A 20,035-nucleotide genomic window follows, 5' to 3' on the forward strand; every position below is an offset into this window, starting at 1 on the left:
TATTTTTAAAATCCCACGGAGTTGAAAAATGTATCCCTAGGAGATGAAGGAGAAACCCTTTAATCCTACCAGCCTACCGTGGAGGCAAGATCCCTAAAAAAGGTGGGGGAGGATGTTGCAAATTACGTCAAAGGCGAATTTACTGGCCTGTTTGTCTCCAGCATCAAATTTCCCCCCAGTCAGCCCTCCCCGCGGCCCCATCGCATTTACAGCACCCCCACCCCCCATTCATTTTAAGTCTAGGACTTTCTTTTTTTCTTTTCTTTTTTTTTTTTTTGAGACGGAGTTTCGCTCTTGTTGCCCAGGCTGGAGTGCCATGGCGCTATCTCGGCTCACCGCAACCTCCGCCTCCCGGGTTCAAGCGATTCTACTGGCTCAGCCTCCCGAACTCTAGGACTTTTAAAGTTAGACAAACAGGCCTCTTTGTCGGCAGCCCTGGGAGGCCGTAAGACTCCGAGAGGCTGCAGGTCCCGAGCTCGGTTCCTGGATTTTCTAAAAGTTCTGGACGTTTACATGCGACTTCGAACTCTGAGAAAAGCCTGTGCCTGGGGGCAGAGTTGGGGAGACGAGGGGAGGGGATAGAAGGTGGCTGGGCACCAGGCCATGGCCTCTGCGGTTCGGCCTAACCGAGCCGGAAGAGCCTGGCACGGCTCCACACTGGCCCAGGCCAGTTCTCGCGTCCAACCTGCAGCAGCAGAGCGGCCTCCTCGCCTGGAACCACGTTCAGAGTTTCCCCACAAATACCCAACTTCAGCCTTCCCGGTTATTTTTGACTTGTTTTGAATAAAAGGAGTCGCTTCAAAAAGAAATGTTGCTACAACACACAACCAGAGGCCTTTTCTCCAGCTGTGTCTGTAACTCGCATGCGTTCAATCTAATAACTTTTAATGTCTGGTCCTAAAATGTCTTTATAAAAAATAGTTTTACAGCATAATAGTCCAGGTGTCTTTCTGCTTGTTACCGGAGATTAAAAAAATGTGTGGGTTGGCTTGCAGAGATATCCACCCCCAGAAAGACCAGGAAGAAAAAAGCGTGCATTCCATTCTACAGGCGCTGGTCCTGGAAGCGTTCGCGGCCCAGCCCGGCTGGGCACTGCTCGCGGGGGCACTTGCTCGCCTGTCTTTTGCATCAGTTGTTATAAGCAGCTCTGGAGCATGAAGATTTAATTCTGCCGAAGTTTCGGGTTTCAAACGGTAGAGATGTTTCACTTCTGCTTTGAGAAGGGCTGTTTTTATAACTATGTGCTGAGAACTAAAACAGAATGAATAAAATCGCACCTAATACCAGTCCCACAGTCAGTAGTGAGTCTAATTTTTAAAAGGGAAAATATCTGCTAGCTGGAGCTGATTTTGGCCCTGACCTTGACTTAGTAATCAACTTGAGATGCTTTTGATTATTTTTGGCATGGGGACACTCCAGGATATTTTAAAAACTTTCCGTGTGGATTTACAAGCCACCTCCATTTCAGATTTATGTTTCATGGAGCCTGCACCATCTTGTCCTTAGGCAGAAAGAGACACCCCACCCCCTTCCCAGTATAAAAAGACCCTAGCGGGCAGCCGAATGGGGTCACCTTTGGCCGCGAAGTCCGGGCCCGCAGTCTGGGCGCGGTTAGTCCGGAATACCCCCTCCCCCACTCCTACCCCTTCCCGCCAGCTTCACCAACTAGGGCTTCTCGGCTCGCCCTTGAGGCTCTGCGCTCCGGGGAGGCCGGAACCTCGCTTCTCCGCTTCCCCCTCCCTCCCGCCGGCCCCCGCCCTCCCCCCGCGCCCAGCGCCGCGCCGGGTGCGCTGGAGAAGCTCAATACGTGTCAATTGAATTGAACTGCTGCGGGCGCAGGCTGTACGCCGCCGCCGAGCACCGATCAGCACGACGTTACCGAGTGGAAATTTATGGGGCGAACGGTGTAAGCCAAAAGTTGCTCCCTGCCAAGGAAAATAAAACGCGGGAGATAATCTCCCAAGGCCGGGGTGAGGGGCCAGGGCAGCCCCTCCAACCATCAGAGGTACAGACCGTGAAAATGCTCCAGAACCGGGAGAAATACAGGCGGATCTCCGCTCTCCGACCGCCCCCCACACCTCCCGGTGCCTCCACGGGCTGCTCCCCCCTTCCCCCACCTCCAAACAATTCCCACACAATTGAAACGTCCGGGGAACTCGGGCGCGGAGTTCAGGCGGAACGGCCACCGTTGCCTGGGGTGGTGTTTTCAGGTAGCTTTTAACACCGAAATGGGAAAGGGCTCCTCTGGGAGGAAGGGGCGAACTGGGGTGGGGGTGGGCGCGGGCGCGCACAGGCCACGCTCCGCTGGGTCTCGGAGGGGACGAGGCCGGGAGAGCGCAGCGCTGGTGGCAAGAGGCGGCGGCAGCGGCTGCTGCCGCTGGGGTTTGACAGCTTTGGCTGAGCGGAGTGCGAGGCGCTTTATGGTAATTGCGGTCCTCCACTGGCCTTCTGGGTAGCGAGGGGAGTCTCGGCGCGCGGCTGGGAGAGCCGCCCCCGCCGCCCCCATCCCCTCGGCTCTGGCTCTGCCGGCAGCCCTCGCCGCTGCCGCCGCCCAAGTCGGTCTCCGGCTCGCCCAGGACGTGCGCCCGGGCCGGGCGTGCGCAGCCAACTCGGCCCGAGCTGGGGAGGGGAGGCCGAGGGACGAGGGAGGGCGCCACCCAAGTGGTCCAGGGTTCGGATCCGGAGAGGCCAAAACGTGCCGGGCCGTGCATCGATGACGGCCGGGGAAACTCGGGCAAACCTTTACTGGGGAATCACCCCTCCCGAAACCCCACCGCGGAGGCGCCGCAGCGGAGGGTGAGCGGAGACTGGGGTAGCTCAAACTTGCGAGAGCTGGAGGCGGCGGCGGGCGGGCGGCTGTCGCCCGAGCGCTGCGCCTGCGGGGGGAGGGGAGGCGGCGGGGGGGAGGGAGGGAGGGAGGGAGGTAGGGCGGGCGGGAGGGAGGACGAGCGGAGGGAGGGGGAGGAGGAAGAGGAGGGAACCAAGGAGGGGGGACGCGTTGGGATCGCGGCGTGCGGCGGCAGACGGAGCCTGGGCTCCCAGCGGCAAGGTGAGGCAGAGCTGCGCTCCTCGTTGAACGCGGGCCGAGCTCGGCGGCTGCGGGGGAGACGCGCCGGAGCCCAGACCGCGACCGAGAGCGGGAGCTAGGCAGGCGGCGGCGGCGGAGGGGGAGCCCGCGAGCCGCCGGGCGGAGAGCCCAAGCCGCGCTGTCGCCGCGCAGGGACGACTTGGCCAACACTCACACACACTCACACACACCCAGCCCGAGCGGGCGCTCGCGGCGAACCGTCAACATGGCGCTGGGGCTCCTGCCCGAGCGCGGGCGGCGGCGGCGGCGCGGGAGCTGCTGAGCCCGGCCAAGCCCAGTCCAGCTGCGGGAGCCCAGAGGATCGCACAGGGCTGTCGCCACCTGCCTGGAGGCTGCGAACCCGCCCCGCCCCGCCCCCACCCGGCCCAGAGCCCACCCCTCGGCGGGGCCGACCCCGAGGGCAGCCGGCTGGCAGCAGACGGCGAGGGAGTCGAGCGAGCGCGGCGCCGCGAGCGGGCTGCGGGCAGCCGGGGACTGCAAACTTTGCTGCTCGCCGCGCTTCTCCGGCCCGGCTCCTTCTCCGCTCGTTAACGTCGCCGCCCCCCCACCCCTCATATCTCTCTCCACCCACCCAACCGCCCCCCGCTCCTCCTCGCCGCCTCGAGTCCGCTCGGGGGAAAACTTCAAAGCGCCGGATCGCAGGCTCCCTGCCTACTCCCCGACTGGGGATTTCAGGTCAGTGCCCGGAACACCTTTCCCCCGGGAGGCCGCGGACGGGTGGGCGGGCGCGCTGAGGGCTGCAGTCAGCCCACTCCCCCGGGGCCCCCGCCCGCAGCGTACCCCGCGAAGCTTTTGCCTCGCGCTTCCCTTTGGCTTCCTTGCTCGCTTTCGTTTTTATTTCATAGCTGTAAGTTATTAAAAATGCAGCCAACTTAAGCGGTCCCGCGTGGGCACCAGGGAGGGAGGGGGCGCGGCTGGGGGCCTGGCGCCCCCCGGGGGGCCAGGAGGAGAGCAGGGAGTTCGCGGAGTGGAAGTTTGCAGCCTGTGTGTGTCTGTGCGCGGGAGCGCGGTCGCCGCTGAGCGCCGCGAGTCGGGCGGAGTGGGGGGGGAGGTGGGCTGGAAGCTGGGAAGCTGGGTTCGGCGTTAGCTCGCTAGCAGGAAGGGGAGGGCGGCGGGTTGCCGTCTGCTTTCTTTTTCGACTCGGGAAAGAACTGTAAAAACCCCCAGCCGCCGCCGCCTCGTCTCGCCTCTCCGGGGGCCGGTCGTTCCTCCAAGTGGAACGTCGGCGTGTGCGTGCGCGAGGGTGTGTGGCGAGTGCCTCGGGCTGAGCCGAGCTCGACCTGCCGCCGCTGCCGCGCAACTCGGGAGGGGAGTCCCGTTTTTTCTTGGCTTGCCCCAAAGCGCAAATCACGTGGATTTGAAAAAAAAAAAAAAAAAAAACAACTAAGAAATCGAGCAGAGCGTGGGGTTCCGACTTGGCCCGGCCGCCAGCCAGGTCAGACGCTTTGTTTTGTAAATGTTCTTTTAAGATTATAATCTGCAACCCCCCCTTCCCCGCTCCTCTCCCTCCGCGTTGTTCCGGGTAGGTTTTAAGTTATGAGCCCCCAGGCGTGGGTGTAGAATGTGCTTGTGCGGGGGCGGCGGCGCGGAGGGAGGCCGGGGGCGGGCGAAACCTGGGCCCTCCGCTGGGCGTTGGGGAGTCTGGTGGGTAACCCTGATGGGCGTGTGAAAGTCTGCGGCCGGAGGAAGTTGGTCCCACTCGGAGGGCGTGTGGCACGGAGGCTCCAGGCGAAGAGGAACTTGCGCACCGGGGCACGATGCTCGGCCAAGGCGGGGAGGGCGAGGCGCCGCGGGGCCCGCGCTCGGAGCCGGCGGGCGGCTGCGCTGCAGAGCCTCCGCCAACTCGGGGGCTCGCGGCGGCGGTGACGAGCGCCTGCTGTTTACGGAGCAAGCTTTGGGGCGCCGTGTGTGGAGTAGGGCGGCCGAAGTCACGCGTGGTCCCAGCAGGCTTCCCGCCTCTCGCACGCTCGAGTGGGCACGTCCCGGGGTCCCGGAGACGGACGAGTCTGGCAGCGTGTAGGCCGTGGCCGGGCGAGGCGTAATTTGCTGTTAATGAATCTTTTCCAGAAAGTCCGCGATCTCCAGCTAGAGGCTGTGAGTGCCCGCGCGCCAGGGCGCGCGCCGCCAGCGTCTGGAGGGTGGGGGTGGGGGGAATGGAAGAGCGAAGAAGGAAGGAGGAGGGTTATGTGTATTTAGAAACAAACCTTAAAAAGAAACCAACGCGCTTCAAATAGGTATTCGCACAGCCTCGCTGCGTCTAGACTAGACAGCTCGGGGTTTTAGCTGTGTTTTCCCCCCCTTTTTTCGTTTTGAGAAGAGGCTAGGGGAGGGGGAGTGTGGTATTTGGTTCTAGGGGTAGCCTCTTGGAGAAAGATCCTTAAAATGGCCTAGGAGTAAAGACTAGGAGGAAATGGCCCACCCCAGAAGGTGGTGGGTGGTGAGTGCAGACAGACTTGGGTATTTCTAGCCATCTGACACTTCCTGTGGCACTGGAAACGGACACCGCGGGCCGAAATCAATCCTTACGAAGTGTTGGGTTCGGTTTTGCCAACAGAATTGCTTGCGTGGAAGGCATTTTAATTGTCAGCCTCAAAGACTCCTGTACGTGGACACTTAGGGAATACGCTCGTTCCTCGACCCTTTCCACTCCACCCTCGACCTGTTGTCTGGTCTGGGTTTTGCAGTGTTGGTTTTCGTGTTTATTTTGAGCACGGTTTCAGCGCGTAGAGCGGAGGGTGGCGGGGGAGAAGGCGATGATTAATATGCCATCCAGGTTTAATCCGAGGCTGGCCTTCAGTGTGAGGGTATACACCGCCACGCACACGAATTGCCTTGGGGTGTTTAGGGGAGCGCGCGGGTTTCGGGCAGCAGGCGCCCGGCCGGCAAGTCGCGGCTGGGGCTCGGCTGGCCCCAGCGCTGTCCTTTGAGGCGCTGTCACCAGTAGGTGACTGAGAGTTAATTAGGAAGTGTTCTCCGGATCAATGGGCTGCACAGCTCATTAGCGATTCTCTCCAGCCCTTTGCAGGGCCGTCCTGGCCTCCGCCTCCCACACAGGCCGGGGCCCCGCGGTCCAGGCTGCGGGGAGCGCCGCTGGGAAGTGGGGAGGGGCCGGTAGCGAGGGACGGCGGGTAAGCGAGTGTAACTTCGCGGGGCGGCGCGTTGCGTGCAGCGCCTCGAGGCCCGCGCAGCCCGCTCTTTCTTCCTGCCCGCGGTCGCCTCCACTGTGTCTTTAACTCGCTCCCGCTCGCGTCGCTGCCTGGCTGCTCCTCCCCGCCTCCCTCGCCTATCTCTTGTTCTCTAAGCACGACGCCTGTGCTCCCCGCCCAGTTTGGGATTAGACAAGATAAAAATAGGACTGCCCAGCGCGCGGAGCTGTGACTGTGCCCCGGCAGCCAGGCTGGTGGGAGCGCGGGGGCCCGGGGCTGGGGAGGACCCGTGGAGCGCTCGGAGCGGCCAGCCCCTGTGGGCCCCCTACCCCCACCCCGCAGGCGCCGTCACGCTTCCCGGGTTCTGTCCGCCGTGAACCGTGCGGGCCGGGGGACCTGGGCAGGGTCTCCGCGCTCTCGCGGGTGTTGTTGGTGTGCCGGTGATAGATCGGTCTAGACAGGCATGCAGGCTCCCTCCCGGCTGAAGGACTAGAGGGGGGCGCGGAGACGGCAGCAGACTCCGTGAGCTGCGAGTGAGCGAGCTAGCCTCCGGGCCCAGCGAGCTGGGTGGAGGGAAGGCCGTGGGGTTTCTCTTAACCCTTTGAAGGCCGTGGTGGGGTAGTGTAACAGGGAAAGCGGGGGGCAAAGAGCCTAGTGGAAATTCCTGGAGGCAGAGTAGCTCGCACTGGGGAGGAGCTGTGAGTCTGGGCCTAGGGTTGTCACATCCTGGTGCATCGGGCTCGATTTTTCCACAAACCAAACGCAGCTGCTAGATGATCTAGATTGACCAGGTAGTTCTCAGTCGGCGAGCTGTGAACACACACAAAGAACACCCTCACTTTAAAAACTGAGTTTGGAAGACAGATGTAGACTCAATGTTCCCAAAGAGAATTCATGCGGGTGTTCAAGGACAGGAAGGTCTGCACATAGCTATAGTCGGGTGGGGCCTCTGACCATGACTGCTGCAGACCAAGGACCAAAGCCTGAAATGCCCCGCTAGCATGTACAGGTATGCACTGAAGAGAGCAAAGCGGTCTTTGAGTTGTCTCTATATAAATAGACACACTTTTAACCATGAACTTGTGGGGAGTTAGATATGTGCAAGGAGACAGCCTTCAAAGAGGAGTTGGACACTGATGTGTTATGAGATCCATCATTTGTGTATATATATTAGGGGCTAATATTAAATTGGTCTAAAATTTTAATACACCTTTGCAGACATTTATCTAGTTCTTTCTAGAGCTCGAAATGGGCGGATGGGTTACCCTATACATAAATAACTTATTACTAACATTCCAGTCTCCTCCTCCCTCCTCTTCCTTTCTTTAAGAGTTTGTGGTCTTAAGGGATCCTCTGTTTACAGTTAAACTGCAAACCCATATTGGTCTGGCCTGGGAAAGAGCCACGTTACAGGCAAAGCAAGAAGAATGGAAGTAGTAGGAATGCTCAGATTAAGATGTGCTCCTGAATGACATGTGCTGAGACAAATCAAGACACTTGGGCTCCGATGCCCTAATGGAACAAGAGATACATAAGAGATAAAGAACTGGCCAAGGGGAATGTAAACATGGGTATGCAAATACAGAGATGTATAGCGATATTCTGAGAGAAAAATCCCAGACTTTGTTGAGCTGGAAACGGGGGCAGAATTTCTGTAAGTGCGTTCCAGAGACAATAGCCCATTTAAAGGTGTGAAGAGGGTCACTTGGAAACACAAAAAGCATTCATATGCATACATCCATGCTTAGATACACAGGCTGAATGACAAACACTCCTCAATGCCTCACGAAGACTTTCCTGCCGAGTGAGTGAGACCGACTTGGGTATGGAAGAGTGGGCCACACAACCACATTCACACACTTATTCACAGGGAAATAATGTGTCTTTGGCTTGAAGGAAACTGATGACCAAGCTAGCAGCCTAAGGATGGATGGCGTGCAGTGAACTAGGATTACCTCTGGTTATAGTTTATTTCTCTTCTAGGGGTGAGGTGGAGTGGGCAGCGGGTTGGTGATGAGCAGGTAGGAGCCTTTCTGAAGAGATTTTGAGCTCCTGACCTTGAGTGGCTGGATCGTGTAGCCACAAGAAGGGTAGCTTTCCACTTTGTGGTCAGGAGGAATGGCTGTTGCACTGCTGGGGTCCAATTTGCTAAGGTGGAGCAGGGCCCCAGTGGGCTGGGAAGGAGAACAGGAAGAAGTGCGGCCTCTGGGAGGAATAAAAGGGAGGTATGCTTTCTTTCTTTTCTTTTTTTTTTTCTGGAGGAGACCGTGGCGGGGACAGCCTGTGTTGGGTGGATTATCAGGCGCCTCGGTGACCCCAGACGCGCATGTGAACTCCGGCTAGGGTATGGCTTGCCCGCGGCGTCGATTTGCTGCCGTCCCTCTTTGTCTAAGACCAGCCGGGAATTCCAGCTTTTATTGGGAAGACCGCACTTGGGTGGGGCCCGCGCCAGGCCGAGTGGGGCAGGGTCGGGCCGCGCTGGACGGGAGGCTCGGAGCCGGTAGAACGGTCTTCCGGAGCGGCGGGCAGCCCTGACAATGCCACCCCGGTGGTTTTCTCGAGGGCACCGGGCCCGGCGGGCCCGGAGAGGCGCGGCGGGGCGGAGAACTTCGTGGGTCCATCTCGGCCGCCCCGCCCCACCCCCTCCCTCCGGCCCGAGGCCGAAAGGAGCTCAGAAGGCCCTTTGTTAGGCCCCGAGGTCACACTCGTGCCCCAGGGGCCGCCGATGGGTGGGAGAAAGTAGTGCAGCGGGTCAAGAGAGAGCCTTCTTACTGCCTCGGTGCCCCAGCCCATCTTCTGGATCGGGTCCGGTGGGGGCCTCGCCCAGATCTGGGTGGGGAGGCCTGGGCCGGCCCTGGCCCGCCCCGGCTTCTTTGCCAGTGTTTATGGCCGACGGGATTCCGTCTGTTTGCAAAACCGGACGCGCTGCTGAGGCCTAGGTGGTGGAGCCAGGAGAACCCGCCGGGGCGGGAGTAAAGGGTCTCCCCGCGGCCGCCCGGGTGGTAGCTGAGCCGCGTTTGTCGCACGCACTTGGCCAGGGGCGTCCACTGGTCTCCAGCCCTGCCCGACGGCTTTCTCTGGTTGCCCTCAACGTGTTCCTCAGGAAGGGATATCAGACTTTTTGTTGGGTGGAGTTCATTAACGATGCCTTTCTGCGCTATTTCTGTAGAAGGCCCCCTTTTGGGGCGCAAGCTCACCTCCAAGTGTTTACAATCGAGGGTCTCAGAAACTGGGGTCTTCACTCCGTCATTGTTATAGAGCTGTGTCTCCCCAGCCGGCACCCACGGGCTTGGCTCTCCATGATTAGAGAAGCGGGGAAGTCCACTCGGAGAAGATACTGACAGCATAAAAAATAATTTGTGATCTAAAAGACAGTTTCCAGTATAATCTCATTATGCACCACAGACTCCCGATGTTATTTTGTGGAAGGCGGACAATGATCAATTTACATTGACCCGGGGCTGGGCGAGCTTTTAGATGGTAATTGCCATATTGATTTGCATGCAAAAAGGAGACCTGCTAAAATTAAAGACCGGAAGCTAAATTAAACTAAATTTATTGTCTAGGTGCAAACCAGGGGAACTGTTGGGGGATGGGGTTGAGTCAGGTCAGGGTGCCAGGGGCGGAGCGGGTGAGAGGCCCTGGAGCCTCGGAAGGTCGCAACTTTGGAAGCGATCTTTGCCTTTGTGATTTCATGTGGGGAGGGGGGATGTGTTTAGGAAAAAAGTTATAAAAAGACAATTTTGCATTGAAGTCACTAGGATCTTTCAATGCTAATAGGAACTAATAGGGGGAGGAGAGGTTTATAGGGTTATAGGGGTCTTCCAGCACCATTTCCGGCGTCCCCCCTCCATTTCTATTGTTCTGCCTGGCCAGGCGCTCGCAATCGTGCTAGGGACACCAAAAAGCTCTTGCATTTGAAGAGTTTAAAAAAAAAAAAAAAAGCGGCCAGGCCCCTCCCCCCCGCCCAAGCTCTCTCTCCCTCCCCCTTCCCGGAGCGTCAGACCTGTCTGAGAGAGCGCACCGCGGGCAGGCCAGGACCGTTGGCGCTGTAGGGAGTTCCTCCCCGGACGCTGCGGTCCCAGGCTTGGCTGGACGGCCATCGCTTCGGCAAGCCGTCCTCTCCAGGTGGCCAAAGTAGGCGGGTGTGGGGTGGGGTGGAGAAAGGCGTCTGCCCTGGCCGCAGTCTAGCGGTGCCCGGGACTGGGGGACCGCCTGAGGTTGGGAGGGCCGGGCACGCCCCTCCCCGCCCCGCCCCGCCCCGAACTGAGTGGGGTCCGGGGAGGGCTGGAAACCCTGCCGGTTCGCCACGGCCAGAAAGTTTAAAAAAGAGAAAGAACGCCACTTGCAGAGGGCTGGCCTGGAGCCAGGGGCGGCCGGCCTGCGGGGGCGTGCTCAGCTGGCTAGCGGGGTGAGCGCCCCGGCGCCGCCGTCTCCCCTCAGTCCCTCCCGCCGCCGAGGCCCCTGCACACCCGGTCGCACTGCGGAGCCATTTCGCACATCCGGAGCTTCAGCGTCTGGAGGAGTAACCAGTCCAGGGCCGGGAAGCCCGAGTGTCTGGTGCCCCTGCCCTTCCCCATCGAGCAGAGCCGGAGGTGGCTTTGGCAGGCTCCGCGGGTGTAGGTAGTTCCCGGAGCATCTGAAAGCCTGGGGCAGACCCGGAAATTGGGGATAAGATGGGGAGGGGATGTTGGGCCCTGAGGTTTGCCGCCGGGCGCTTCTGTGAAGAAAGGTTGGGGAAAGGACAAGATAGCCCATCCCCCGGCTTGCGCTTTTGTGGGGACTCTGGGTGGCCCAATAGAACATCTTGCTGGCGTCTTCCATCTTAATTCCCTCTGCCACACTACTTTGTTCCCTGGGGTTTTTCCTTTAAATCCTAGGAAAGGTAGATGGAGGAGCTTCCTCCAAATGGCTTTTGCTCTATCTAGATAACTTGATTTATTGCTTTATGTGGCAAAACTGGGGTGGCAAGCCTAGGTCCTAGTACCAGTAGTCAGCACTTTTCCCAGAGACCTGAAAGGAGTCGACCCACCTACCCCTGTCTATTCTGGGGTGCTGGAGGGATGGGAAAGGGGAGGCTTGTTGAGAGCATTGGCCTTACACCAGGGTATAACAACGTAGGGAGATTTGTAGGATGTAGGGGAAAATGGTGAAAGACTTTGAGTGGACCAGGAGATGACTAGATATAGGAGAAACTGTGTTCGAGGCTCACTGTAGACCAAGTAACGTAAGTGTTAAACACTCTTTATCTCGTTCTTGGGTACATAAGGCCTAAGGAAGCTTTTCAGAGGAGACAGTATGTGAAAATCAGGATTTCAAATGGCACAATTAGACCAATAATTGGCTCCTCTCCGCAACTCCAGGACTGAGTTTGACCGTGGCCCATTTTTTACTAGCTGTGTGACCTTGGGGGCAAGTTATTTACGGCCTTTGAGCCCCAGTAAGTTTTTTCATTTGTAAGACTGGGAATAATTATCCACCTTTAGGATCTAAATAGAATACTTGGCACATAGTAGGCCTCAAGGATGAATAATTGCTTTGAATGACTTGTCATGTTCCTATAGGTTGCTCCTCCATTCCCTCCTGCCCCTGAGACCCCCTGAGACTTGCTAGGTCTGTGTCCTGGGACCCAAGGATGCAGATTTAATCTCCCCTACAAGGGTATTCTAGGTCCGTCTTCCTGGGTTCCTCTTTCCCTTTGTTACCGTAGTTTGCATTCTGCCTTTTAAAGGATTCCATATGAAAAGACTTGCTTCTCCCCCGCCCCCCAAGTGGGATCATTATATGGTTAGGAACTTATTTCAGAGCCGGTATCTGGGTACCCTTTGGCAAGGCTTCCTGGCATTATTTCAGGGGGGGAACGATGGTGTCTAGAGGGGCAAGACCTGGTTGGAAGAGGTGAGAGGGGGTGGCCTGGTGCAGAGGCCAGAGGTGCTGTGGTTTGTTTGATAAGGATTAAGTCCGGATGTTATGAGGGCTCAATGTGGTTTTCAACAAAGTCTGCCAGGGATTGCTTCTTTTATATCGATATGTATTTTAAAAAATTACTAGCATGAGAAGAAAACCAGACCTGTATGGATCCAGGCCGGTAGTAAGCTACTGTGATCAGGTTTCCTACTCGACTCCCAGAGGGAAAGTCAGTGTTTGATTGAAGCTACACTTGGTTCTTGACTCTCAGGGGATGCCTGCTCTGAAACAGGAGCCCTCCCTCCCTTTCTCTCCTCCTCTCCCCCTCCTCCTCCCTCTTTTTCCCTTCTTCCCCTAAAAGCCTTTGTGCTGAAAGAGCTTCAGTAGGCACGAATCCCTGGTCCCTCTCTAAAGAATGCCTTACAGCCTTTGCTGACATTGTTTTGTGAACAGTGGGTTTTACCAGGCCAGCAGTTTCCCCCCGATTTTAGCCCACGATTTTAAAGGTAGTCTATGGACAAGATGCGCCTAACTGCAATGATTGCCTCAGTGTGTAGCCTGGGCCAGGCTTGGAATCTAGAGACGCCTTAACCTTTGCCCTAGGGGCCCTCCTGGAGAGGGGGGTGAAGGTGGGGAGCTCGAGGACTGATTGTTTTCGAGGATCTGTTTGTTCTCTCCAGCCACCGAGGCTGAAGGTGGAGTTGGGCAAGTCTGAGTATATGTTCCAGCTTTGGGTCTGATTTTAAACTTGGTTTAATTGGAGAAACTCCTAGGCATTTAACAGTTCTGTACAAATGCAAACTTGAAATAGCTCGAGGCCTACGTCATTTAGGAAAGAATAAATGAAGTACAGAAATGTCCAAACTATGTAAATCCTAGCGTTGTCTGCCCTCCCATAAACACATGACAAGTGCCAAGGCATTTCCAGTCAAAACACCAGTGGAACCAGCAGCCTCCATCCTTTGTATTTATTATTTTATTAACAGCATTTTACACAGCATTTAACAAGCACAGCCTGCCCGCTCTGCACCAGGACTCTAAGCAGGCGAAGGGGTGGAAAACGGATGGAGGTGGTGGGGGAGGAGTGGTTGCTAGAGGACATCAGCTAGAGAAATCTCATCAGATGGGTAGGGAAAGCAGCACTGGGGGTTTATTTCTACTGGCCACAAGGAAGACAGACATAGTGCTTTGGAGGAAGAAATCCTCTCTCCCATCCCAGGAGGAAAGTTGTACCACTGTGATATGTCTGGTCTCAGCTTTGATTCCAGAGGGTAGAACAGGGTATGTTTCATGATACTCTGCCCATCGGTTATTGGTGATTTTCAAAGAATAAGTATTTGTCTGCTATCGTTATTCGATATCCTGGTGGAAAGTTTATAACGAAAAGTAATGCCTTTCTTAAGTCATAAAATGAGCCTTGTATGCTTATTTAATTAAAATCTATTTAAGGACCGATTAGGCGTGTAATTTGCACTAATAATGACGATTATGGAAATGTTCAACTTAACCAAAAATCATAAAGGAGACATTTTGATCAGTGGGGCGGCCAGTAAGTATTCAGTGAGTTGGGCAATTTCCGAAAGACAGGAAGCATTCCGCTGAGGGCTGCAGAAAGCGCAGACCTGTCTGGCCTCTGTGACATGGCATGGAGAGGGGCAGACCTCCCTGTCCCGGCCCCAGCCTGGCCAGACCCCACTTTGCTGAGCATGGAAACCAACCCTGCGAGTCTCCGTAACCTTTATTCTCATGATGCTTCCCTGAGCTTCCAGAAGGAGTAAACTCTCGCAGAGGGCTGATGAGCCACACGGAAATCTCTGCGAAATGGCGGTGCTCTTTTGCTTTAACAAACAGCGCTGACAAACGCATGCTTCCTTGGCTAGCCATGGCTGGAGCCTGGAGGGGTAGGGGGAGAAGGGGTCCCTTGTTCCGGAGAAACCTGCCAGCTGCTGGGCTTGGTGCGAAGGCAGCGAAGGCAGACACAATGCTGCTGTTGTTGGTTTGATCTCTAACTGTGGATTGTTAGTCTGGCTTTAACTATGTGGTAAGGGGGGAATGTGAAGGCTGTTTACAGCGAGTGCAAATAATGTGACAGCTGTTGGCGCGCGAGCAGCGCTGCGCCTCCTCAGCACTTACACAAAGCGCGCACTATGCAGGCCCATGGACGAGCTGCAGAGGTGGCGGCCACTTTCTGGCCAGCGCATCCCCAGATGAGAGAAAGCTCCACGGCACACCCACCCCCCATCCCCAATACACATCTTTATGACTTCCCAGGATTGTGGTGGGATGCAGGATGGTTTGTATGTTGTGGTTTAGGGAACTTGTGGTGAGGCAGAGGTGGCGGGAGAAGGCCCACGGGGCTGTGAGTGTCACCGTGTTGGTGGGGTTTGGCCAGGATCCGTTGAACTGGGTCCTCAGCTGTTGGTGACAGAGTTTTTAAGATTTGGGAAAATAACTTTCAGCCCTAAGTAAGCTTATTGGAAAGAATGTGTTATTAACTGAAAGCTTTCTGGAAATTGCAGAGGCTCTGAAGGCCGTTGTTCCCCTCTGAAATGGCCCTGTTATTCAGACAAGTTAGAGACAGGCGGGTGCTGTGTTCTGTGCACTCGGCACTGTTTCCAGCTTGGAAATGCAAGTGTGCAGGTTCAGTACCCTAAAGGGGGTGTATTTTGGGGGGAAGGGAGGTCAGATTGGCTTTTGATTACCCACATGCCTTAACCTTTTCTCCCAAGCCTTCCCGTTTTCAAGAACACATTTGCCTTCAACTGCAGGACCCAAAGGTGCGTCCTGAAGCCTGCCCACAGCACCACCTACTCTGACTTCATCAACTAGATGCCCACAGCCACAGGCTTTCTCTGAGTTCCTGGTACCCTGCCAGGCCCTGCAGAGAGGCGCCAGGGTGGGAGGGAGAGCAGTTGGTGGCGGCAGTTACCCACTAGGCCAGTCCTGGAGGTTCGTGGCTGGCCCAAGCAGGTGGACTTAGGATGGCAAAGAATGTGGACCTGCCTCTGGACCGTCCTGGGGCAAGCTGGGTGTAAAAATTCACTCCTCTCCCCCGTGAATCCCAAGGTTGAAGCCTTCCAAGCCCTGGCACCTGCCTGGTCCTCCCTGCGTTTTGGAAGATCATTTAGGGCTGACTTAATTCTATATTCTACCCTTCCGCGTGACTTTGGCCTCTGGATGTACAGCCTACAGGGTATCTGCAAATCTAGTTCATTCTCTCCTCCCCCCGCCCAGCACCGCCCCCTCCCCAAGTCTACTCTCTAAGTTTTAACATGGACTTCTACATCTAGTTGGGTTTCCGATGGGGAGCTGGGAGATGCTTCTGGAGTGAGACATGAACTTCGGTGCCAGTTCTATAAATTGGTCTCTTTTTATGACGTGTGCCATTTTCTGTAGGAATGTTGCTTGCAAAACGAGTTTCGCCTTGGAGGAAAGGCGGAAAGATAAACAAGCCTGCAACGCCAAAACACTGGCAGTCTTTCCCTCCTTCCAGCTCTCTTAAAGCAGCCGGGCTGTATTTCCAGGATTAGACTTGTGCATGTGAGGAGGGACTCGCGTTGGCTTTTTTTCCCCCAAGCAAATGCAAATTAGAGAAAAATAATTTTCTTTCAACGATATGCAATGTATTAGTCACTTGTTATCGTGCTCCGAGGCAGGCCTCATTTGCGTGTCTGCCAGCTCGCTCACATCTGCTCGGCGCTGTTCGGGGCATTTTAACCTTGGCGGTGTCGTGTCTAGTCCCACGGATCAAGGAGGAGTAATTAAGCCCTGAACAGCTACAAAAATTCATGGGCCCCCATCTATACCGCAGTTGTTCCATGGCTTTGTTTTGGGTGCTCTGAGTTCCATGACTGAGTAGCAGACATGGGATTCCTATTGTTCCTTGTAAAGAAAGTGGGTGCCCCTCTCCTTCTCTGACCCTCATCCTAGCCTTTCTAGGACTCCCAGGCTCTGCACAGTCAGCGAGAGACTCACTTGCAGATCGCAGGACCCCTGCCTTTTAGACATCTTTTATGCATTAAAAGTTCCTTTGTGCTTCCTCTGTATACTAATGATAAGCTGTTGTTATTAGCCTTACGGTATAGCTTGTTCCCTTCCGTGGTGGGGTGGGGGATGGCGGCGAAGGCATTCCTGTTTTACTCCTACAAAGCCCTGGTGAAAACAAAAGTTCATTGACACAGCCTTTGGAGGCGTGGTGTGGAACATTTATTCTGGATTTGCCCCCAGGTTGTGTAGACTCCCAAGTGGGGACCCAGTTCTGCAAGGACTAGACCAAAGGGGGCAAGTGGTTTCTTTTTGCGTGGAGTGGGGAGAAGAGTAAGGAGGGATTCCTGGCTTTTGACTTGGGTTTCTGTTGCTGGGTGGCCTCCTGTGAGGGGACACCTGTTTCTAAATTCGCCCTCTCTTGAATACACACGTGGTTCCCTGACTCCCCCTGTGGCAAAACCATGAAGGAAAGTGAAAGGAACAAAAAGCTGGTGGGGTGGCCTGGACAGATTATCCGGGGAGAAGGGCAAGTGTCCCCCATTGGCCTGTGAGAGAGAGGTTGGGGACACCTGACCCCGGGCCATGGGCTCTGCCTGGAGGAGGGGAGTGTAGCGGGCATTACAGGTTCGGCAGCGACCCTTAGGGTCAGTCCCTGCAGATTACACCCCGGACCTCAATCCCCGAGATTCGCACCCCTCCCACGTTACAGTAGGCGACACTTGGCTCACATCTTTGTAAGGGGAAGCGTTCAGAGCAGCAGCGTTCTAGTATGATCGGAAGGGAACCCAGAACGATTGCGAGGAGGGGTCTGCCGTGCCCATTCCCCCGGTGGACTCGGCGGCATTTCCCGGGAGGTCTCGGATTCTCCCTGCGCCCACCCAAAGTTTCCTTTCGTCAGATTCGTTGATGGGGACAGAAGGTGCGGCGAGGCCTCGGGAAGGGGCACCACGGAGAGCGCGCCAGGTCTTAGGGTCCGAGGGGTTACTTAGGGTCGGGAACTGGGGAGGTCGGGCCGCCTCCGGGGAGCCTGCTGGAGTTCCTGGAAGGCTCGGCGGGGGCGCGCCGCGAGGGCGTGGGTGTGTGCCGTGGTGCGGCCCCGAGCGCTGGGACCTCCGCCGAGGAGCGGCGAGGAGGAGCGGGCGAGCCCCGAGCAGCACGGGTGTGTGTGGTGGGAGAGAAAATCCCTTTGTTGCCGACCGATCACGCTCCGGGCTGAAGCGCCTCAGCCCGGGGAGGGGGCGCCCCTCCCCCTTTCTTCTTCGCCGGGGCCAAGTTCGCTCCCAGCCGATGTGGCTCTCCGCTCTGACCCCGACGCCCCGGGAGGAGGCCGGGAAGGTTCTGGGTGCTCGAATGGTCCGGGCCGGCGAGTTTCCCCTTCCCCCTCCCTCTTACTAGTGCAAAACTTGGAGGTGTGGGCGGGGATGCCCTTGCAGGCTACGGCTGTGGCTTGGAGTGTGCCAAGAGGCAGCACCTGGGCCGGCTGGATCACTTCCCTCACCCCCAACTCTCTCGGGGGAGGGGCTGGGACCAGGCCAGCCACCTCCCTCGACCACACTCCTGGAAGCCTGCGGTTTTGCCTCCCAGGGACCTGGGGGGCAGCCTTGGGGTCTCTTACTCCCCAGCAGACCTGGAGGACCCATGCCACACTGCACATCCGGAAGAGCTTTTTCTTCTCATCTTCCACCCCCACACACCCCACCCCCCCCCCCCACATCCTAAAATAGGAACTTCTTCACCCGTCCCTTCCTTGAAACCCGGAGCACAGCGCTGCTGCTGTGACGCAGTCTGTGTTTGGAGCAACCCCAGGAAGGGCTGGCGGGTGGTGAGCTTTGGGCTTCTGTAAAATCTACACAGTTCTGCTGAAGGTCCCTCCCTGCTTTGACCCCCTCTCTGTTGCTGCCTCAGTCTCCCCCGCAGGATGAGGTGGTACTGCCCCAAAGAAACAGCGCTGTGATTCTGGTCCTTACTACACAGTATGTTTAGTAGAGTCAGATGCTATTTAGTGAGGTTAAACGTGGCCAGCACCAGCTATTGCCAGGCAAAACTCAAGTCCATAGTGCAGCTTAATCCTTTGGAAAACACAATGCCAAATATTTACAGAGGGGACCAAGGTTGGAGAGGTTCGGCCACCTGCCCAGAGACACGCGGTGGGTAAGGGTGGGAGCCGGGAGGCTGTGGTGACCATGTTCTCTACAGAGAACCAGCCATGCAGTAGCGAGACCCCTCCCCTGAAGAGTCCTGGGCCAGAGGACCCCAGCACACTGGCTGGGAATGCCTGCCTGGCCACCTGAGCTGGAAGCCCTTGCTTGCGAACCTCTCCAGTCCTTCTGGCCATTAACTGCTGGATAGCTGCCGGTGGGGACAAGGGGAACCTAGTGAGAGAGATCCCAAGAAAAGACCCTGAGATGGGCCACCCTCTCAGTGCCTGTGTGGACAGCAGGGAGGCGTGAGCAGAGGTAGTTTGGTGGCCATGCTTTCCATATTGTCAGTGCCACTTGACAAGTGTAATACGCAGACTTTTAACTGGTCGCTGCCTCAAGGGTGGGGGCAGTGGAAAGTGGCCTAGTGCAGGAGGGGGCGGCGGTGGGGGGAAAGGAAAGGGGCCAAGACTTGGGACCTGTGGTCTGCCCTCACATCTTTTCACAGAGGGTGGGTGTGCCCCTACTGAAGGATGCCGAGGTTGGAGTGATGGCTTATGATCTTGGTCCCTCGACTCCCTTCTGCCAATCAGGCCCTTCTCCCCAGTGTCCAGGCCAAGCTCAGTGCGCTCACGATAACCCTTGGCTGTGGAGCGAATGACTACTCAAGAGTCTGTCGAGGGTGACCCAAGCTCTCCTATGCGTTCCATTTCCTTGGTGCTAAGAGCTAGAGACCACGCAGTGTGCAGTGTGCATGCCTGCTTCTCGCAAGCCAGCTCTCTCCACTTGGCCCTGGATGTTCCAGCAGGCAGCTGGAACAGTTCCCAGTCTGTTCTTTAGAGACCCACATTCTCCCCATCTGACCTTTTCTCAGCCCTCTTTCCCCTTCATCCCTATCCAGCACCTTTATCCACTTCTCTCCACTACTAGAAAAAGGGGTTAAAACCCAGATCCAAGGTGCAGCTTCGCAGCTCACAGTGGAACAGGTTGGTGCTTGTAAAGTGCTTTTCATGAGTGACTTCACACATCTTGGCACTTCTGGAAGCATAGCCTGCATTTGGAAGAAGTGGGGGGTGGAGGTGGGCATTGAAAAATAAAAGCAAACGAGCTTCATCTATAGCTGCAAAGCACCCTGAGGCGCTGTTTGTCATTGAAATCAGATCATTTGCCCTCTCCACCGTATTCTGCTGCCAAGGGTCAGCAACATCAGTTTCGAAGCACTTGGCCTTAGAGGTATAAAAAAAGGCCCCAGCCTTCAACAGCAGCTTCTAGAAGTTCGATGTCCCTATACTTTGCCTCCCAGTCTCTTTTTGTTTCTTACCGCAATGTCCCCTTCATTGTACATGCCAGAGAAACCAGGGTGGGGTGTAGGTAAGGGTGACCCCTGTTCTTCAGTAGAGGCTTGGTGTGAGCCGTATGGCCTTTGCAAAGGAGGCCCCTGCTTTTGTGGGTTTGGACTGCTCTTTGTCACCCAGGAGGAGGGCCTCCTGCGAGCCAGGGCCGTTGCTCATTGGCCCTTTCCACTCCTCCATCTTTGGCCAGGAACCCGAAGAGTTAAAAGTCTTTAGCTTGTTGCAATGAAATTATGGCTGGCAGTGGCGCCGCTGTTTGTTCAACAGACCTCCACTTTTAAACAGTTCACAAAAAGTTCATGGGGCAGCTAAAGATTTTAAGTGTGTGTGTGTGTGTGTGTGTGCGCGCGCGCGCTCATGTATGCACAAGTCCACAGCAGGATCCAACAATGTGTTCCCCCCTTTTGCTTTTATGTT

At 56.4% G+C, this 20,035-nt stretch overlaps 1 protein-coding gene across 14 annotated transcripts in view; it reads left to right on the top strand.

Annotated features, from left to right (window-relative positions):
- The window catches only part of BCOR (BCL6 corepressor), a 129,509-nt gene that overhangs the window by 78,452 nt on the left and 31,022 nt on the right, over nt 1-20,035 (top strand). For 5 of the 14 annotated variants that reach the window (XM_009197406.4, XM_009197410.4, XM_009197409.4 and 2 more), the window contains exon 1: nt 3,656-3,763. The exons of 5 other annotated variants lie outside the window; for them this stretch is intronic. The gene's annotated coding sequence lies outside the window, so the exon portion shown is untranslated. Of the gene's footprint in view, nt 1-2,658; nt 2,797-3,005; nt 3,764-20,035 lie in introns of those variants that run through there. 4 more of the 14 variants (XM_003917587.5, XM_003917586.5, XM_009197407.4 and 1 more) reach the window with 3 other exon arrangements.

This window comes from Papio anubis, chromosome X (assembly GCF_008728515.1).
Source record: "Papio anubis isolate 15944 chromosome X, Panubis1.0, whole genome shotgun sequence".
Taxonomy (NCBI): Eukaryota; Metazoa; Chordata; class Mammalia; order Primates; family Cercopithecidae; genus Papio; species Papio anubis.